General features: G+C 30.9%; 1 protein-coding gene across 4 annotated transcripts in view; it reads left to right on the forward strand.

Moving 5' to 3' along the window:
* Window positions 1-3,530: 3,530 nt before the first annotated feature.
* LOC101891049 (hemicentin-1) overlaps window positions 3,531-21,296 on the forward strand; it is a 364,516-nt gene continuing 346,750 nt past the window's right edge. For all 4 annotated transcript variants that reach the window (XM_020035593.2, XM_020035595.2, XM_020035594.2 and 1 more), the window contains exon 1: window positions 3,531-4,238. The gene's annotated coding sequence lies outside the window, so the exon portion shown is untranslated. The remainder of the gene's footprint in view (window positions 4,239-21,296) is intronic.

The raw sequence follows: 21,296 nt of genomic DNA on the forward strand, positions 1-21,296 counted from the left end.
ATCGTTTTGGTTATTCAAAACTTTGACCTTTTGTGGGGTAGGTGCCAGAAGGAATGGTCCGATCCCTACCATCTTTACAACAGATCTTGTGTTAGTGGAAATGATGAGATGTACCGAGTTTGGAATGGAATCGAATGTTAATTTCGCTTTTTATGAGCTTCATGGACAATCAAAATTTTGAATCTTTGTGGGGGAGATACCAGAAGGAGAGGGCCGATATATCCCACCTTCACAGCAGAGCTGGTGTTAGTAGAAATAATAGGATTTGTGAAATTTGAAGAGAGATGGGTGCTTATTTCGCTTTCCTTGAGCGTTCTGTTTTTTTTCAACTTTGACCCTATGTGGGGGAGGTACCAAAAGAAGTTGACCGATATATCCTATCTTCACAACACATCTTGCGGTGCTTGAAACAAAGGGATGTGGGAAATATGAAGATAATCGGATGCTTATTTCGGAGTTTATGCTGGTTTTGGTTATTCAAAGCGTTTACCCTTTGTGGGGGAGGTACCAGAAGGTATGGTCCGATCTCTATCTTCTTTATAACAGATCTTGTGTTGATGGAAATATTGAAATGTACCAAGTCTGAATGGAATCGGATTATAATTTCGCGTTTTATGCGCTTCAAGGATATTCAAAATGTTGACCCTTTGTGGGGGAGGTACCTGATGGAGTGGACCGATAATGTCCATTTTCACACCTGACCTAGCACTGATGCAAATATTAGGATTTGCAAAGTTGAAGCAAAATCGGATTATCCTTTCTCTTTCTGTGCGGAAAATATAATTTTTTAAAATTTTCTATCTTTTGTTGGGTATTTACCCGAAGGTGTGGTCCGTTATATTCCATCTTTACACCAGACCTTGGGTTAACATAAATATTGGAATGTGTGAAATTTGAAGAAAATCGGAGTCTTACATCACATTTTTAAGAGCTGTAATTATTCAAAATTTTGACCCTTTGTGGGGGAGGTACCAGAAGGAGTGAACCGATATTGTTCATTTTCGCACCTGAAGTAGCGCTGATGAAAATATTAGGATTTGCAAAGTTGAAGCAAAATCGGATTATCCTTTCTCTTTCTGTGCAAAAAATATATTTTTTGAAAATTGCGATCTTTTGTTGGGGAGTTACCCGAAGGAGTTGTCCGTTATATTCCATCTTTACACCAGACCTTGGGTTAAGATAAATATTGGGATGTGTGAAATTTGAAGACAATCGGACTCTTACATCACATTTATAAGAGCTGTAATTATTCAAAATTTTGACCCTTCGTGGGAGAGGTACCTGATGGAGTGGACCGATAATGTCCATTTTCACACCTGTCCTACCGCGGATGAAAATATTAGGATTCGCAAAGTTGGAGCAAAATCGGATTATTCTTTCTCTTTCTGTGCAAAAAATATATTTTTTGAAATTTTCCACCTTTTGTTGGGGAGGTACCCGAAGGAGTGGTCCGTTATATTCCGTCTTTACACCAGACCTTGGGTTAACATAAATATTGGAATGTGTGAAATTTGAAGACAATCGGAGTCTTACATCACATTTTTAAGAGCTGTAATTATTCAAAATTTTGACCCTTTGTGGGGGAGGTACCAGAAGGAGTGAACCGATATTGTTCATTTTCACACCTGACCTAGCACTGACGCAAATATTAGGATTTGCAAAGTTGGAGCAAAATCGGATTATCCTTCCCCTTTCTGTGCAGCAAATTATTTTTTTTTTTTAAATGTTGACCTTTTGTGGGGGAGGTACCAGAACAAGAAGGCCGATATTACCCATCTCTGAACTCTGTCTAATTATGATAATAATTACGATGTACCATGTTTGGACCATACAGACAGGCCGACGGACGAACATCGCTAGATCGACCCTAAATGCCCTGAAACGGATTTGGTCCAAAGAGACCTAGGGTCTAAATACGTTATTTTGATGAGGCCCTTTTCGGCCGCATAAAATGATAAATACCCTCTGTAACCATGTGGCTGATGGTATAAAAAATGTGGACGGGTGGAACTTGCCCCCCTCAAATTGAATTACTTTGCGATGTAAACTTTTAAAATGCCGATACACATGTCTCCGGTTTTTAGCTCTATTTTCTTAATTTTCAGAACTTTCCCCGTGATTATTGAAAAAATTTAATTTTATTCCGAGTTCCCTCTTTTTTGGAAAGGTCAATTTTTATGACGTTGTTTTTACTTTTTTTTGTTTTCCCCTTACCCCTCCCCCTAAACGATTGTTGCACATAATTATAGCAACAACAACAACAACAAACAATTAAAATGCCCTTAGGGTAGGTCAACCACTTAAGCATACATACACACATATTTGACATTCAATTAACGGGGAGGAAAATCTCAAGAAAGCGTAAATTTCCTGTCCTGCCCACAAAAATGTCCCAAGGACTCTTTTTTGGTGTTTAAAGTTCCCGAGCCTTTTGTCCATGTTTTTTTTTTTTGGCGGCCCAGGAATTTTATTTTCCCACAAACTTTATAGAAATTATGTTTACAAAGTAAACAAATTGTGTGAAGCTATGCAAAAGCGGCGGAACGATATACAAATTTGGAAAATATTACTTTACGAGGAGAGTACGGATTTTCACTCTCACTCTCCGGCTCTCCTGTGTGTGTGTGTGCGCTATGTGTTTATTACATTTATTGTTTATTTCTTGTTTGTATCCTTTGCCGCCGTTTCTTTTACTCCATTTGTTGACGAAAAAAAATTCCATTTTTTTGAATTCCATTTTTGGAGCAGTTATTTTGGAGAAGCTATGGCCATCTACTTTGTTTATTGTCCTCTAACATTGTTTACTCAAAGAAAATATAACAAAGGAGAGCCAGGGAGAGAGAGAGAGAGAGCGTTAAACAATGCATGGAGTTTAACCTCGTTTTCCTTTTTACTGGTCGTCGTGTGTGATGCTGTGGCATTTCATTGCCTCGTGTCTCGTAACAATGTTATTACATGGACCAAACAATCAGAGCTCTCTACTCTCTCTCTCTCCCTCGCTCTCTCTCATTACTTTTTACATTTGTGGCCTTTCAAAGGCTTACTGTGTGCTACAATGTTAGCCGTTATGTTGGCTTTTGGCATCATGTTATGTGATTCATATCTCCCATCCCTGCCTTGTGTGTGTGTGAGAGAGAAATCATCTCTGAGAGCATGAGATTTAATGGAGATGCTTAACAGTGCTTTGGAGGCCTTAATATTATTATGTTGTGTTAGGAAGATGAAAAATAATGATTACTCTCTCGCTCTTTCTCTTCTCTGGCTCTTGTCGGTTTTTTTGCAAAGGCAGAGTTCGTAGTTCAATGAGCGAATCCGATGGCCCGATGTAACATTGCCTCATCTAATCGGTTGCTTTGCCATTTTTACAGATGTTCATTATGACGATGTTGCCGATGATGATGATGATGACGATGATGTTATTTGAGGGCCCCCCATTGACTGACTGAGTGTTGGAGTGTAAGTTGTGTGTTTGTTTTTGTTGTCGTCTGTTACCGAACAAACGAATGGCATTCATCTCTGTCTGTATCATAAAATTTTGTATTTAGTGAGAGTTTGCGATCCCGCGGGTACGGTCGAAAAATACGGGATACTATTCCGGCTGTCTGTGTGAGTGTGCGAAATATTTTTTGGATTAAGCAAAGAAAAAAAAAAAGAAAGAAATAATTTTACAAAGATTCCAAAGCAAAGAAAAAAATTAAAAATAAAATCCCTCGAAAAAAACCAAAACGAGGAATATTTTGGAGAAAATTTGCAATAAAAATTATTAAAAAAAAATAAAATTGGAATTTATTTATTTGTGCTGTGGTGAATCCTGTGAATCCTCTAAAAAACATCACAAGAAAATAAAAAATCCACACGACCTGCCAAAACAAGGCAACGGGGCAAAGAAACACAAAACTCGTAACCGGTGTCGTAAAAAACCAGTACCGTTCGTTCGTTTCGTATTGTGCCGCGTTTCCATTATCCTTTCTACTGACGTTGGTAGAGCAGTTCGGTGACTTCGTAGTTTTGTTCTTTGATTTTTTTTGCTTTTGCAAATAAAACTGTGAATACGATTTTTTTCTGTGGCGTGAAAAATTAAATAAAGAAAAAATATCTAAATAAGGCGTAAATAAATAAATTAGAAAATTTTTAAATAATTTTTAAACAAAAAGAAAATCGAGTGAAGTGTTCAACAAAAAAGGAGCAATGAAAAATGAAAGCTGAATTTTGATACCGTTTGAGATGGAAACCAAAATGTAATGATGTCCAGATAAGTTAATTCAGATAGATATAAGGATAATCTAAGAACCGAAATTTGGAAAAATTTTTTTTTTCAAAACTAGAAAAAAAAAATATTGAAAGAAGGATATATTATTTGAACAACAAGGATATTATATACTTAGATATAATTTTTGAAACTTCAAGACGACCGTGGCAATAAGATTTAGTTCTATTCTTACTGCAACAAAAACAAAAATTTTGAAATACATTTTTTGGATTTATTATTATTTTTTTTAGCGACAAAATTGAAAAAAAATTGAAAACTATTTTTGACAAACAATGCAATGTTATTTAAACAACAAGTATATTATATATTTAGATACAATTTTTGAAACTTTAAGTAAATAGTGATAGATCTAAGGACAATTCTGAGTTAAAAACAAGAGTTCTAGAATACATTTTCTGCATTTTTTAATATTTTATCGAAACAAGGATACATAATATTTGAATTTCATAATTGAAAATTGAAATATTTTTTTGCAAAATATTTTCGGCAAAAAAGGACATTACATATCAACAACAAGATTAATTTAAACTTATATCCAATTTTTCGATTTTCAATTGAAAAGTACCACAAAGGTAGATTTAAAAACAATATCGGAACACAAATCAACAACAATTTAAAATCACATTTTTTTTTTTTGAGATCCCAAAATTTTTTTTTATAGTTTTTGTAAGGTAGATTGAAGGTAAATTAGAGTCAAAAAACTGAAAAAGATGATTGATGATATAGAGGATATGGTCTTCAATTGCAAGGATAATGACAATTAGTTCAAAAATATATCTTTGGTAATATTAGATATACTCTATAAATCAAAAGGCAATTTTGGAATTTTAAAAGACATGGAATCGATTCTTCAAAATATATTTTTCTTACACAAGGATGCTTCCAAAATTGTTTGAAAATGGAAAATTGTAGCAACAATTTTGAAAAAAAAAAGGTATAAAAGCTGTAAGATCGGCCGGGCCGACCTTCGAATATCCTCAACCATTTGGAACGAATTTGGCAATTTTCAAAAAAAAAAAAAAAATAAATAAATAAATAATAATAATAATAATAATAAAATCCGTTAAAAATTCTTTTAAAATCTTAAAAATGATTTCCTATTGAAAGGATAATGACAAATAGGACCTAGGTGCCAAAATATTTGTATAAGAAAGCTAAATAAACCCAATTTATTAAAGGGAAATTTTGGAATATACAAAAATTAAATCCATTTTTTTCCAATTTTTTCCCAAACAAGGATATCTCCTTATAATGTACCTCATGTAACAACAATTTTGAAAAAAAAAATCAAGTAATAACTATTAGCAGAAACAAGGATACTTATTTACATACACTTCTCCACTCAAGGATAGTGGTTATGAAGGTGGAAATAATATTTTTTTAAATTATTTTTGTCTCTAGTTATTTTAGGACAATTTAAAAACTAAAAAAATGGATTTTTTTTATGAAAAAAGGTGACAGTTATTATATTTTTCAATTAAGACAATAATGATGAAAAGGTTCATTAAATGACAATTTGGAGGGAATCTTCAAAAAATTGAAATGAAAACATTTTTTTTTTCAATTCAAAGGGTAATGGTAATGGGATACTGAAAGATTTAAAAACATATTCGTATATAGAATATAAAATAATTTGTTAGATATCTTAAAACTAGTGAAAACATGATTGCTAAAGTCTGGAGTCTGGAGATATTGGCTTCATACTCTTCATATTATTACAGAGCAATTTTTTTCATTACGAAACTGACAGCTTTCCAATATTTACTGATCGCTAATAATATCATGATTTCATCCCGGCAATGGTCCTGGCCAGATGGTTTTTTTTCAGCTGTTTGATATCTTACGACTTTGGTGAAAAGCAAGCTCCAGAAGGACCAAGCACTCACAAGTGAATGAGAATTACACTCATTTCTTGTCTTTCCCAAAACACATCATAACAAAATATGACAAAGACTATCAAAACATTGGAAATGTTTTTTGAGAACATTTTTTTTTTTTTTTTCTAAAATGCGTGAAATTCATATTCGGATAATTTTCAGAGGATAATGACATTTAGGTGTTTGGAGATGGTAAAAAAAGCTTTAATTGAAAGGTATGTCTTAAGGAAAGACTTTGGAACATAAACGACATAGAAATTACGATTTCAAAAGGGTTCTTGAAGGAGCAAAAAAAAAAAAATATTTTTTTAAACAATTTATTGCCAACAGTCTCGAAATTTAATTTTGAAACATTAAAAAGAGTTTTTCAAAATATTTTGCCAAAGAAGTCCAAGTTTCCAATATAACTGTACCTCCCCTATATTCGGTATTTTGATAATTTTATAGACATTATTCACCGGAACTGTTTAAAATGTCGTATTTGCAGTTCGTAACGGGTACTACAGCCTGGGGCAGAAAATTTCCTATGCAGGTCTAGGTCCTCGTATAGCTCCATATGACGGTACCTGCCTATATTCCATATTTCTATGATTTTGGCAGTATTTTTTATTATTATTTTATTTATTTTTTTTTTATATTTTTTTTTTTGAAAATTTCCATCCAAATGGTGGAGGGAGGGTCCGGCCGAACATACTGCTTTTTTACTTGTTACATTCCAAGACCAAGCAAGATTATCTTTAGGGGAGAATACATAATAGCAGTTTGCTGATCAATTTTGCCCATAATATAAACATATTCACCCTAACGTTCTTGATCGACTAAAAAAGCCAACCTCTGACTTATGCCAAAAAAAGGATATTCTTTTATGTATTTATATACCTATGATATCATATAAATTTTCAGAGTTAATGAGAATTTCCTGAGTTAGTGACAACTAGGTCTTCCTAGATGCCAAACTATTTTTTTAAAAACTTAAACCTCTATAGACTTCATTCTATCTGAGAGGATAGCATCCACTTAGAACTTCAAATACCAAATTATAAACAATTGCTTAGGAAAATATTGCTATAATCATGAAAATACTGTACATTGGAGGGCAGCGTTATACCGGTGCTATACGAATACGTGACCCTCACAAAAATATTAAGAAAAAAAAAAAAAAAAAAAACTGGAAGCAATGGCTACAGTTGTCTTGGGCCGATCAAGTGAAACCCTATGACACTGTGGTACCATTTGACATCATTTTGATCGCTTTCGTTCTTGAAATAAAGCTATACAGTCCTGGAAAAAATCGACTTGTGCCACTTGTGCATTGCTTCTATATTTACGCCCTCCGTCTAAAAGGTATTCAAAATAAATTTCGCACAAAAGTTGCGATTAATTTTAACCCACTAAATATTATCCGGTGGCAATCGAAAATGTAAGGCTTCTACCCTTTCCGTTACTCTAACCTCATGAGAAATTCTGTGTGGATAGAAAGAGTGACTGCAAATAGGCTTCTATACCAGCCCCAACCCAACGCCATGAACAATTTTATGAGAATCGAACGATAATAGCGACCACTTTTTAATACTCCCTACAAATAGTGTTGAAGAATGTAGAATCTACCAAAAAATAAAAAAAAAATTTACTCAAAACTTTACCAAAAATATTCTAATTTTTATTGGAATATTTTCACCCGATTTTTTTTATCCTTTTCTGCCAAGAGGTCATTCTAAATTGATGAGATTTTACTAGTCGTTCTTGAGTATAATACTGGGAAACTAACATCAATTTATTTTATATAGAGTCCACCTCTTTTGCTAAACATCCGAAATCTTGGCTATGACCATCCATGTAAGGCCGAGGGGAAGAATTTGCCTGCATTTGATAATTATTCGCCGTTTAATGGAAAATCGGGCATTTGCGAAAAAAGTTGTGGACCATTTCACCCTCATTGGTAGGCTACTGCATTGCCTTAAACTCTGACCCCTATGATAAAATTCCACACCGATGTGTCCATAATTATGGCCTGTGCAAAGTCAGGCAAATTTTCTGTTTTTGGTCCGTTTGGACCCCATAGCTAGATCGATTCGTACATCAATGCCAACACCAAGTATTATAGGCTATAAAACGCCATCTGCCACGAAATATAATCCACGATCCACAGACAATATCAGTTCAGGATTTCGAAAGTGTTCATTATTATGGCTATGGAGGGTTTCGAAAAATCCGAAAAATCAAAAAATGAGGTTTTGTTAATAAATAAATAATAAATATTTTTATAGGTTCAGGGGTCTCTTTAAAGTATTCCTTACACAACCCATTATTAAAGGTAAAACAAAAATATTGACATATTAGTTTTTGAATATTCAACATCCGAAATTACAAAAATATAGAGATCCTTTAAAGAAAATGTTAGTTATTTCCAGGCCAGGCTTAATTCTGGTTTAGTGAAAACTTCACCTTTTTTTTAAATTGATTCCTGATTCCAAAAAAAAAACTTTTTTTTCTTGGTGAACGGACCTGGAAGCCTGTATATTTGACCTGAAATCCTGATCCCGATCCCGACCTTGGTTAGGCTCGGATCTACTGAGCTTTTATGGTTTCGAAAACTAATAAAATTAACTATCCAACAACTAGTCATATTCAAAATTACTGATCCATACCATTTTTTTTTTAAATCACTCAAAAGACAATATAGGTATATGCCAAATTATAGCTAACACCAGAACCTTTCCAAAATGCCACAATATGTGTTATTATCTTTCTTGGATCTAGGTATATGTGTTTTTTTACCTGGCACCAGAACCTTCCAAAATGCTACAATATGTTTTATTGTCTTTCTTGGATTTAGAGATATGGGTCTTTGTACCCGGCCGATCAGATTCTGGAGGACATTGAAATGATATTTTCAGTATAAGTGACTTTACTTCACATAGCCGGTGTTGGATATACTCAGATGAGAAAATCTCTCCAATGTACTGAACACAATAGGGTTGTCGGGGTTCAAAGACACAAATCTCTGCAAGAAAGATAATAGCGCATGTTGTAGCATTTTTTATATCTCTTCAAATTATACCTATATGGTCTATATTAGGTCCTTTATCCAAGGAAAAAATACTTCTCCGGAGTCAGGATACAAATACTTAACTCTAGAAATTTAAAAAAAAAAAAAAAAAAAAAAAAAAAAAAAAAAAATCCGAGAGGTTTTACTAAACAAAAGTTGTCAGAGTATTGGTTCAGAGATCACTTGCCTTCCCCTATTTCGTTTTGAAGGCTGGCAAAAAAAAAAAAAAATAATTAATAAATAAATAAAATATTTAAAAAAATTTACGATTATAGCAATGAAGGTCCTGCGAAAAAATTAATAAAAATTAATAAAAGAAAATTAAAATTAAAAATAATTAATAAAAAAATAAATAAATAAAATATTTAAAAAAATTTACGATTATAGCAATGAAGGTCCTGCGAAAAAATTAATAAAAATTAATAAAAGAAAATTAAAATTAAAAATAATTAATAAAAAAATAAATAAATAAAATATTTAAAAAAATTTACGATTATTGCAATGAAGGTCTTGCGAACAATAGAGTCGACTTGACCTTACTAAAAAAATTCCACTGAGGACATTATTACCTATGAAAATTTAAAATTATTTTTTTTTTTAATTTTTCTAGTTAATTTTTCAACAACACAATTTTTGGGGTTTGTGGAGACCCCAACACCCAACGATTTCATAAATATTCGAATGTAGAACTTATTTTAGCTAAAATAAAACAATAAAAGGTCAATTATTGAACTTGTAAACGAATGGAAATTCATGTGAAAATTCATTAAAACTTTATTGATTCGGAGAAATAAAACAAAAGTAATTACTTTTCATGTTGGAGATGGAATAGTTGAGGTCAAATGCAATAGCCTTTCAACCCAACACAAATTTTCCAAAATTGATTATTTACAAGGCGCAGCAGTTGTAAATCAATTAAGAAATTATTGGGATACATATTAAAAAAAGAGTCATTAAAAATTATTTTTTCTTTATAAATATTAAATTTAAGTTTTTTTGGAGTTTTTATATTTAGGACTGACTAGTATTGGATGGGATGCAAACCTCCATTTTCCAGCATTTGTTACCATGCAAAAAAAAGAAACATAAATTTTGAAAACTTCGATTTTTATGGACTATCTCAAACGTATTTGATAACATTTTTCAATAGAATTCTATTTAAAATCAAATTTTGGGTAATGGGTGGGCTGGAATTCTCACTTTTTTAGAATTTGTCAAAAAAAACTCAATATATTCCGCAGTCGTTAGTAGTTCATGTAATAAAACTCATAAGTATGCCATGGATTTGTATGACGTAAAATTCTTTATACGGGCTTTGGGTGGTATGAGTATTGAAAGTATGCTAACAATCATACGCCACATGTTCTTATATTCTCCTTCACCTTTTTCTAGGTATTATAAAAAAAAGTCAAATTTATTTATTATTAATAAAAAAAATAAAATAAAAAAATCAAATAACTCTACCAACGGATTAACTATTAAAATATTTTATCAGCTTATGGCTGCTATAATCAATATTTACATTATATTAAAAAAACTAGTTATTTTATTTTATGATAATGTGTTTGTCGTTTAATTATAATTATGTTGGGGTTGGTATTACATGTAGCCTTACAAAAAAAAAATAGTGTTTATCAAAAATAAATACATATTTGAAAACAAAAAAAAAATGTATAATTAATATGACAGGCAATTTATGCTTGTTGTTGGTTAGATAATTTAAATGTCATTCAAATGTAAGTGACGTGGACACACATATATTGGGAGATTTAGGAAATATATATGGGAAAATTAAGCAAAAAAAAAAAATAATAAAAATAATAAAAAATAAATAAATAGAGTAAAACAGCAACATTTGGTATAAAGGGGGATAGCACTACTGGTCTCAAAAAAACAAGAAAAAAAAAAGAAATCCAAATTTTAAATAGCACACTTCAGGAGAACAGTTGAAGTATATTTTTCTCAGCTTTTTGATTTAAATTATTTATTATTTTTGATATTTATGAGAGATTTAAGGAATATGTGAGATTTAAGGAATATGTATAAAAATATATAATATATGTATAAAAATTTAAAAAAATAAGTAAACAGAAAACGTTTGGAAAAAAACCGAGGTCTCAAAAAAAAAAAATAAATAATAATTATAATAATAATAATAATAATAATAATAATAATAATAATAATAATAATAATAATAATAATAATAATAATAATAATAAAAATAATAATAATCCGAAGCCTTAAAAAAAATACAAAATCCAAATTTTAAAAATCAGACTTCAGAAGGAAATTTGAAATAAATATATATTCTTTAAACATGATTTAAATTCTTTATTAATTTTGACGGAATGCCAAACTAAATGTATCCGCCACACTATCGGGGAGGGTATAAAAAGTATGCATAAACATTAAAATCGGAAAGGCAAGTTTGGAATAAAGTTCGGAAGTTTTCTACAAATTTCAAAAAAAAGATTTACAAAATTCAGAGGGACATTTGACGTGACTTTTTTATTTTATTTTTTTTGTGGCTTAAATTCTATTTAGATTTAAATTGTTTATTATTCTACTTTTCTTAAAAATTAAAAAAAAAAAAAAAAAACAGTTACAAAGTATAAGTCGATTTTGCCGACAGACGTATAACATGATTTAAATTCTTCATTAATTTTGACGGAATGCCAAACTAAATGTAATCGCCATACTATGGTTGAGGGTATAAAATGTATGCATAAAATAAAATCGAAAAGGCAAGTTTGGAATAAAGGTCGGAAGTTTTCTACAAACTTCGAAAATAAGATTTACAAAATTCAGAGGGACATTTGACGTGATTTTTTAATTTTTTTTATTAATTTCCATTAAGATTTAAATTTTTTATTATTCTAATTATTCTTAAATATTAAAAAAAAACAAGTTAAAAAGTATTAGTCTGTTCTGCCGACAGACTTATACCCTCAGATAATATTTGATTATTTAAATATAACATGATTTAAATTCTTCATTAATTTTGACGGAATTTTAAACTAAATGTACCCGCCACACTATGGGGGAGAGTAGAAAAAGTATGCATAAAAATTAAAATCGGAAAGGCAAGTTTGGAATAAAGGTCGGAAGTTTTCTACAAATTTCGAAAGTAAGGTTTATAAAATTCAGAGGGACATTTGACGGGAATTTTTTATTTATTTATTTTTTTTTTTTTTTTTTGGCTTAATTTCCATTTAGATTTAAATTTTTTATTATTCTTCTTATTCTTAAAAATTAAAAAAACAAGTTAAGAAGTATCAGTCGGTTCTGCCGACAGACGTATACCCTCAGCCAATATTTTATTATTTAACTATAACATTATTTAAATTCGTTATTAATTTTGACGGAATACCAACCTAAATGTACCCGCCATACTATGGGGAGGGTATAAAAAGTATGCATAAAAATTAAAATCGGAAAGGCAAGTTTGGAATGAAGATCGAAAGTTTTCTACAAATTTCGAAAATAAGATTTACAAAATTCATATTTGAATTACAAAATTCAGAGGGACATTTGACGTATTTTTTTTAATATTTTTTTGCTTAATTTCCATTTGCTTATTATTCTAATTATTCTTAAAAATTAAAAAAAAAAAAACAGTTAAAAAGTATAAGTCGGTTCTGCCGACAGACGTAAACCCTCAGCCAATGTTCGGTTATTTAAATATATTTTGACTTCTATTGCTATTATTCAAATTGTTGACCCTCTATGGAGTAGGTTCCGAAGGAATGGACCAATATTGTCAATTTCGTATCGGAACCACACAAATGTGATATAAATATTGCGACGTTTCAGGTTAGGACAATATTGGTTGCTTCCATCACTTTATATAAGATATGTAATAATTTTTCGAAAATATTAAAAATTTGCTTGAGGTTCCAAAGTATTCATTTTCATATTTTCATACCCCATCTAATACAGATAAAAATATTGATAAGGGAAAAATTTCAATTCATAAATTCATCAAATTACTATTCATCTCATCTTTCTGTTTGGGAGAAATATTTAGTTGTAAAGAAATTGTAACCCTTTGTGGGTGGGATAACAGAAGGGGTACTCAGCTACATATAATCTTCACCACAGATCTTGTGTTGGCAAACATTTTTTTCATGTGTAAAATTTGAAGAGAGTTAATTGCTTTCTTTGAGCGTTTGGTTGCTTAAAATCATGAACCATATGTGGGGGAGGTACCAGAAGGAGTTGTGCGATCCCTACCATTTTTATAACAAATCTTGTGTTGATTAAAATATTGATATGTACTAAGTCTAAATGGAGTCGGATATTAATTTCGCGTTAAATGAGCTTCATGGTTACCCAAAATTCTAACCCTTTGCGGGGGAGGTACCAGATGGAGTGCACCGATTTATCCCATCTTCGCAGGAGATTTTGGGTTAATAAAAATACTGTGACGTGCGAAATATAATGAAAACCTGATGCTTATTTCAGATTTTAAAATCATGTTTGTTATTCAAAACTTTGACCCTTTGTGGGGGAGATACCAGAAGGAATAGTCCGATATATCCCATTATTACACCAGACCTTGGGTTAATCAAAATATTATAGTGTGTGTGTAATATGATGAGAACCGGTGGCTTATTTCAGATTTTAAAATTTTATTTTATTTTTGACCCCTTGTGGGGAGGTACCAGAAGGAATGCTGCGATTTCTACCATCTTTATAATAGATTTTGTGCTGACAGAAAATTTGAGATTTGCCAAGTCTGAATGGAATCGGAAGTAAATATCGTATTTTATGAGCTTCATGGATATTGAAAATGTTGACGCTTTTGTGGCGGAGGTACCAGAAGAAGTATAGCGATATATCCCATCTTCACAACTGACCTTGGTTAAAAAAAAAATATTGGGATGTTTAAAATTTCAAGACAATCGGACTCTTACATCACATTTTGGGGGAGGTACCAGAAGGAGTGGACCGATATTGTCCATTTTCGCACCAGACCTAGCACTGACGCAAGTATTAGGATTTGCAAAGTTGGAGCAAAATCGGATTATCATTTCACTCTCTGTGCAAAAAAAAACCTATTTTTGAAAATTTCGACCATATGTGGGGTAGGTACCAGAAGGAGTGGACCGATATATTCCATCAGACTTTGGGTTATTAAAAATATTGTGTTATGTGTAATTTGAGGACAATCAGACTCTTACATCACATTTGATAAGATTTATAGCTATGCAAAATGTTGACCATTTGTGGGGGAGGTGATGGAGGGGACCGATATTCTCCATTTGCGCACCTGACCTAAAATTTATGGAAATATTAAGAGTTGTGCAGTCGAAGCGAAATCGGATTATCCTTTCTCTTTCTGTGCAAAAAATAAATTTTTTGAAAATTTCGACCTTTTGTGGGGGAGGTACCTGAAAGAGTGGACCGGTATTGCCCATTTCCGAACTGAATCTAAATTTGATAATAATATTATGAGGTATTGAGTTTGGACCAAATCAGATACTCCCTGCGAGAATTAGCGTGCGCTCCAGCCAGCCAGACAGAGAGACGGACGGACGGACATCGCTAGATCGACTCCAAATCTCCGGAAACAGATTTGGTCCAAAGAGACCTAAGGTCTAAAACCGTTATTTGGATGAGACACATTTTTGGCCGTATCAAATAATATATTCACACTCTCTGGTTGAGGGTATAATAAGAAGGATAGGGAGAGAGGCAGCAGAGAGGGAGAGAGAGAGAGAGAATTGAAGGCCTTCGCAGTGATCTCTTTCCTTTGAGGAAACCTAAAATAGATCTCCAAATATCCGGAAACACATTTGAACCATAAAGACTTAGGCTCTAGGATGAGACACATTTTGGCCGTATCAAATGATATATATGTACACTCTCTGGCTGAGGGTATAATAAGAAGGAGAGGGAGAGAGGCAGCAGTGAGGGAGAGAGAGAGAATTGAAGGCCTCCGCTGTGATCTCTTTCCTTTGAATAAAATAGATCTTCTGTCTTTAGAAGGCCTCTAAAAGACTTATATCTAAAAAAACCATTGGAAAGTTTTTCTTACTTCTAAGGCAATTTTTATTTTTCCTCAAAAAAAAATACACACTCACATAATTTGCATCAAACCCCTATATATAACTGCATATGTATATATCTTTATGGCTTTTCTTTACAAATTTTAATTTCCATTTAATGTCATTTTTTTTTACAAAAATATTTTTTTTTTCAATCGGAGAAAAAAAAAAGAAATTCATTTTTTAACTTTTTCTGGGGTTTTGAGTACAGCCTTGGGCATTTATGCAAAATATATGTATGTGTGTGTGTGTGTGTGTGTGTGTGTGTGTGTGTTCGTGTAGAAAATTATTCAAAAGCCAATGGAGTTTGTTTATGTGAGAAATTGTGTCGATTATTGTTATAATAAATAAATCAAATGTATATATTTATTGATTTTAACTATATTATGGGGTGGTGCAGAGCTGCAATGGGGTAAATGGTAGAGGAGAATCCAAGGCAGGTGGTTTGGCCAACAAATGCCAATACGAGATAACTGGCATTTTTGAATGGGAAATGGATGAAAATATTATGGAAAGGTATTGAGAGGGTTATCTATGCCCGAATCGAACAAATGGGACAAGGTAGTGGTAAACGGGGTTTCGCTCATAATTTTGCATAAATGTTGATGTTGAGTTTTATTTTTTGTTTATTTAGGATTTTGTTTTTTAATATTCTCTCCACCGCAGAAAAACACATACCACAGCCAGATTTTGTTTTGCATATAAATATGTGTGTGTCTGTGTGTAACTATGAATAAATATAAGCTCGAATAAAAAATTGCATAGATTTTCGAAACGGAAAATAAAAAAAAAAAAACACCGCCGATGATAAATGCTTGTCAAGCAAATAGCTAGTAATAACCCACAAGAATGCCACATAGAAATGGCTAACAACAAACATTAACCAGCCAAACCAAAAGACAACAACAATGGCCGCCCATAAACCAATTGACATTTTTAAAATATGACATTAATTTCATTGATAAATATTTGTTTTAAATTTATAATGAGGTTAATTTACGAACCAAAAAAAATTGTTTTTTTGTATTATTTAAATGCTGTAGTTTCGTATTGTTGTTGTTGTTGATGTTATTTTGGTATGTGGTTACTGGTCATCCATTGTCATTTGACCACCACTAGGTGGGGCGAAATCAACATTATATTTGGCCAAATAAAAAATAAAAAAAAAAAATACGTAAATGGCAATTGAAATTTTTTAAATATTTGCCATAGATATATTCCTAATTAACTTAATTTAAAAAAAGGAAGATAAGACAGAAAGAAACTAATAATAATTTAAATTAAATAATCGATTTTCTATGGAATATTTTTTGTCTAACGATTATTTTGATTAGATGTGAATTTTTAAGGAGTGCTTTTTAAGTAGCATAGCAGTCTAAATCAAAACGATATTTGATTTGAATATCGTTTCAAGTATCGCCAGTAACGAACATTTTTCATAGGCAATTTTTTACAAAAAAGCCTTGTTTGAAATTTTCAAAATATTCCCTGGGATCAAATGAATCACGAAAGAGTAACTTTTATAATTTTTATTTCGAAAAAAGAAGCAAAAATAATTGGGTTTTAAGATTTTTCTTCAAGGACCAAATAAAGCTAAAAATCAAGGCACTTTAATATATGTTTTCAAAGGAGCCACAAAAATAAATTATTTTAAGTATCTATGGAATGGAGAATATTTTTAAAATATTTTTAAAGATTTTGTAGAGTAGCAAAGTAAATGCAATCGAAATATTTTTAAGGATATTTGTTTAAGGACCAAAGAAGATGTAGATTTTATTATATTTCCAAGGACGATCAGTAACCGGAATTTTGTTTAGACTTTTTTTCAAAAATCAAAAGACATGGGAATTTTTAAAATATTCTCAGGGACCAAATTGAACACAAAGGAGGACCTTCTTGAGATTTTTTCGAGCTTTTTTAAGAGTTGGAAGTATTTTTTTAAGCAAAAAAAGATATAAAAAAATCAAGGTACTTTAATTTCTAACAACCAATGAGCCACAAACTTGTATATTTTCCTAGATTTTTCATATGATATTTTTTTAAAGAGAAAAATAGTCACAAATAATGATTTTTTGAGGTCAACCGGAAAGTCGATTTAAAAAATTATTTTATACAATGACAAATGGAGACGTCTTTCTTCAAATAAACATTTTTTTTCAAAGGTTTAACAAAATGCAATCATTAACGAAACCGTGTTTTCTTTTAATTATTATTATTATTATATATATTTCTTTTTTTTGGGAAAATCCAACGGAATTTTGAATTCATTACAGGAGGTGCCTCAGATATGGAATTTTAGAGAATTTATTCTATAAACTAATGAGCACCTGGATTATTAAAGAAATATTTTCTAAACTATTTTCTAAAAAAAAACGGTTTTTTTAAGGTGAGGTATTTTTTTCAAGAATGTTTATTCCATGACCCCTGGAAAATTTTTTAAGGATTGTTGAACTACAAATTTTTTTTTTAAAGTTAATCAATATATATTTATTTATTATAGAACATTTTTGCAAGTTTTATACTGCTTTGAGAATGTGAATTTATTTATATATATATATATATATATATATATATATATATATATATATACATATATATATATATATATATATATATATATATATATATATATATATATATATATATATATATATATATATATATATATATATATATATATATATATATATATAAAGCGTTATCTGAGCTTTTTCCAGTAGTTTTATACTGCTTTGAGAATGTGAATTTATTTATATATATATATATATATATATATATATATATATATATATATATATATATATATATATATATATACATATATATATATATATATATATATATATATATATATATATATATATATATATATAAAGCGTTATCTGAGCTTTTTCCAGTAGATTTATAAAGACGTGGATTATTTCAACGAATATTAAGGAATTTCTTATGGAATCTCTGACTTTAAAAAATATTTTTTTAAAGGACCTATAAAAGCGTCCATATATAAAAAGAATGGAACAAATGATTTTTTGAAGAATATGTTTTCTATGACCAAAGGTAACGTGATTTTTTTTTGAATATTTTTTTTTTTTTTAATATTTTTCTAATACCCGCAAAACGTGGATTCTTAGAAAAACACTTATTCACGGACTAAAAAAAACTGATGTTTCTTTCTTTGAAATATTTTTTGTAGAGTACAAACAGCAAGATGTATTTTTAAATAATATTTTTTCAAGGGCCAACAGATTTATAAAATGTTGGATTTTTATATATTTTCTTTTCGAAGACCCAGGGAGAAAAATATTTTATATGAACAAATATTTTTTTTTTTTTCAAGGGTCAAGCGTAGGACCCGCGGAGAAGAACATTTCTAATAGAATTTTTTTAAAGCCCACGACGATGAATTTTTAGGAATAAGTTACATGGACCTTTGAAAACGTGGATTTTATTAAAAAATCAAGAATATATCTTGAAGGAAATTTTTTAAAAAACCAAAGAAACCTGGATTTTTTAAATAATATTATTTGGGATTTAGAAACAATTTTTTGAAGGAACCAAAAATGTGTTATTTTAGAGAAGAGGCTTTTTTCTGGGAAAAAGCATTTTCGACGACAAACTGGACCCTTGATTTTTATACCCTACAACACTATGTGTTGGTGGTATTATAAGTTTGATTGGGCCAGCATTTATGTAACACCTCGAAATATTGGTTTCCCATATAGGAAAGTATATATGGATCTTCCTAGCTCGCCGAGCTGAGTCGATCTAGCTATGTATGTCCGTCTGTCTTTCCGTCTGTCCATGTAAATTTGTAATCACGCTACACGGGGTTGAAATGGACCAAATACTGCAGTACCTATAAAGGTCGCAATTATAGACCAATCGACGCGGAATTTCGCATGTAGCTAGAGTTTAGGGCGGGGAAGAAGCCTACCAATTTGGGTGGTCATCGGATAATATTTAGCGGGTAAAATAGACCATATCTTTCTTGTTGAAAAAATCAAAATTTTTCATTAAACCGCGAATATTTTAAATCCCGGCGAAATCACAAAGCCATGACAAGGTTACTTCTAATCCTTACATTGATATTCAGATCCAACAAATCGGATATATAGAAAATATGTGCGATATATATGTCTATCAAAGAATATATGCTTGAAAGATCTCATATATGTCGAGAACGGCTGAACTGATTTCGACAGTTCTCATTAATTCAGAATGGCCTCTTGGCAGGAAAGAAAAAATGTCTAAAAAATCGCATAAAAATATCTCTCTAAAGATGAAAATATTGATTTTGTAACATTTTCTCATATTTTTTTAAATTTTGTCATATTTTTGGCATATTTTCATTTTGAATTAAACATTTGGTAATATTTCTACAGCTAACAAAACTAAGTAGTTAGGATATCAGGATATCATATACAGATCGCATTTATAGCCCGATCCTTACGAAATTTTGCATGGGGATAAGATGAGGGTCAGAATAGGAGCCTACTCTTTTTGGAGATGATCGCCATATATTTAGGGGTTGAAATGGACCAAAAAACTGCAAAATTGTCGGCAGGTCGTAATTATTGCCCGATCCTCATGCACATTTGAATGGGGGTTACCGGACATTGCAAAAGCCAAACAGTTTTGGATGGCCATCCAAACTTTTGTAGACAAAATACGAAATTGTCCATTCCAGTGACCTTTTGGAGAATTCACAAATACAGGAAAGACGCACTTCTGACTATTTCGTCGAAGAACATAGTCAAATGTCTGTATCTCATATAGATGCGTTTCAGTCAAAAACCAATAATAAATGTTAATCTTTTGCCACTTCTGAGAGATTATAGGTCTTTGGGAAATATTGGTTCCAGATCTAGGAAGACCATTTACGTGCAACATCTTCCAATAAATTGGAAATGAGCAAATTCGTTTAAGTTGATATTTTTCGAAAATTAGAGAACGTTTCTTTTATTATTTGTCACAATATCTTGTGGAATTCTTTCGAGTATCTCGCCTATATAAACTGTATGGTTTATTATAGTGTTGTAGGGTATTCAACGGTCGGCCCCGCTCGACTGTAGTCTTTGCTTACTTGTTTTTAGGATATTTTCCGGCGGATATTTCTTAGATTTTAGGAGTACTTCGATTTAATGGAAAGTTATATAATTTTAAGAGCCATCTATGACATGAATATTTTTTTTTTAAATTTTTTCAATCTCCCATGGAGACGTGGATTTGTAAAACACGACTTTTCAAGGACCCAAACAGACGTGGATTTTTTTAAGGATTATTTTTCATATGACCAGCCTAAACGTTAATTTTTAAATAAAAAGTGCCCACTAAGGAGATCTGAAATTTAAAATAATAACTTTAAAAATTCTAATTTGTAAATACCTATCATGGTCGCTCCCGCACAACTATAATCGTTGCTTACTTGTTAATAAAGTTTTTTCGGAACACCCACGGTAGCTTGGATTAAAAACATAATATTTTTGTAAGAACCCAAGGACTTTTTATTTCTTTAATCTCCTAAGGAACCTGGATTTTTTAAGGAATTTGTTCCTTAGTTCGTAGATTTATTTATTTATATATTTTTTTAATTTTCAAAGTTGTTGATATTTTAAAGAAACTTTTTTTTTAATTCTAACACAAAAAAAAATTTTTGGGATATTTTTAGTCGGATATTTTTTTTATTTTAGGAGGACTTTGATTTAAAGAAACGTTATATAATTTTAATAGCCATCTATGACATGAATATTTTTTTTTTTAATTTTTTTTTTTCAATCACCTATGGAGACGTGGATTTGTAAAACAACTTTTCAAGAACCCAAACAGACGTGGATTTTTTTAAAGATAATTTTCCTTATGGCCAGCTTAAATGGTAATATTTAAAAAAAGTGCCCACAAAGGAAATAGAAAAAGTTTAGAAAAACCCACTGAGATCTGGAATTTAAAATAATAACTTTAAAAATTCTAATTTTTTAATACCAATCATGGTTGGTCCCGCATCGTTGCTTACTTGTTAATGAATTTTTTTCCAAAACACCCACGAGAGCTTG

Source organism: Musca domestica, unplaced genomic scaffold (assembly GCF_030504385.1).
Source record: "Musca domestica strain aabys unplaced genomic scaffold, Musca_domestica.polishedcontigs.V.1.1 37, whole genome shotgun sequence".
Classification (NCBI taxonomy): Eukaryota; Metazoa; Arthropoda; class Insecta; order Diptera; family Muscidae; genus Musca; species Musca domestica.